Below are 2076 nucleotides of genomic sequence, written 5' to 3'. Positions count from 1 at the left end.
AAATAAATATCTTAAAATGTCAAAGTCTCTATAGTAAGTCGAACCTTTTCTTTGCAAAATTGGACTTCAAGTTATGGAAGTTTGACTTTATATGCATTACAGTGGTGCTTAGTTGTGTCTGGCAAGCATTTTTTCTTGATAAGGTTGATTATATTATTTTCTAGTACAATTTTGAGCTATTTGGAAAAGTTTTAGAAATAAAGCTATTGATTATGATTATTTTTCCATATTATTATTATTAGGATAAGAGATAAAATACCGCGATCTAAAACACCCATTGTGCCCGTTAGTCGGATTAGAGTGTTTTTCCAAGTCCGATTTCTTTAGTGAAACACAGTATAGAACCTATCTTTATTAGCCTTAAATCCCTATGTTCAATGAAATACGTACCTAAGTGTTTCTTTCCCTTGCGCATCAGTGACGGGTATTTACCTAGCACATGGTAAACTGTTTCTTTCTCCTATCTACAATATATGTAGTTTGAGTTGGATTGGATTTCTAACTTTTTTATTCACTCTTCTGTAACTCTTCTGTAAGTTTTTTTTCCAAGTTACTTTCAAAGGTACTTAAAAATTATATACTCTGTAAAGAGTATTGGGGTTACAAAAAAAAATAAAGATTGTTAATGTTGATGTAGCATATGTGAACATATTGCTGTTAAATAAATCATTGGAACTGATCTATAAGAATATCTATCATTTTTATCTGCACTTCTATGAAATATCTTTGTGATCATGTATGATTTGTATATATACAAATATATAATATATAATATATATAATATATATAATATATATAATATATATAATATATTATCTTAAGTACTAGCAAATTAACTGAGCATTGTAGATATATAAAACTATTTTCAAATGTATTGGATGAGGTAATCATCCCATACATTTTTCAGATTTGAAGAACAGATATTCTTTGTCGATATTCCACTACATAAGGTTACGAATAAACATATTAACAAATTGAATCATTAGATTTATATTTATACCCACGTCATTGTTGAATGCTGAGTAGAAATCTGCTTTAAATTTTATAGGTAAATTTTATAGGTTTTATAGGTTATAGTGGTTATTTGTAAAGTAAAAAGTGAATATTCTATTGGTTTCTCAGCGGTGTTAGGTTTAATTTAGTAAGTGATAATATGAGTATGTTCTATTCCATGGAGAATTGAGGCTATGATATCCGTACTATAACATGTAGTTTGGTAGCTAAGACGATACTATGGAGTGATATCCATTTCATTTGTTAGATTAAGGTAGGGTGTATTATATCGTCTTACCATAGCTACTAAACTACATGTTATGGTACAGATATCATAGTTTTAATCTAAATACATGTTTATTCTTAAGTTTGAGGATTTTTTTAAAATTAAGAATATGTTTGCTAAAAGTAATTCCAAAACGGCCAATTTCAACTGCAAGACACTTCTTCTTTATTCCGGTCAGTTAAAAGTGTATTTATTGCTTCCTTAAAGAGATATACTTTATTTTACAATGATTATACCAGCAGATATGGAGATGTTAATCTGATAAATTACTTGTAAGATTTAATCACACCATATCACAAACTTTTTAATTCCTTGAAATTTACTCAATTTTTTGTAAAATTGTTGGTCATGTAATTTTATGTCAACATTACCGTCCTTAACATTAAATGCTCTGTAAAAGCTTACCGTCTCTAGAAATATAAAAACCACTTAGAATGTTTCATTTCTGAAGTACGATATACAAATAGAATAGAATAGAATGTGAAAAAATACTAAAAAAAGGGAATAGATATTTAATCAGTTGGAGAATATTAAAGCTACTCGTTTGTATCTGTGTTAACAGTTTTATTGCAACTCATCAGCTCAAAGGGCCGTTATGCTGTGTACTCGGATCAGAAACGGAAACTAATGGCGTTGACAGGATATTGTGCTTAATTGACAGAATATACTTACAGCAAATCAGAGTAAAGTACGAGGAAAGCAAAGTGAAATAGGGAAAATAAAACGAATCAGAATCAGAGCAAAATGCAGAAAGCAATTTAGTACCTTTTTATCTTAATCTTGTTCCTATCAGTTTT

This window comes from Teleopsis dalmanni, chromosome 2 (genome assembly GCF_002237135.1).
Source record: "Teleopsis dalmanni isolate 2A chromosome 2, ASM223713v2, whole genome shotgun sequence".
Lineage (NCBI taxonomy): Eukaryota > Metazoa > Arthropoda > Insecta > Diptera > Diopsidae > Teleopsis > Teleopsis dalmanni.
Note: the sequence above shows the minus strand (reverse complement) of the source record.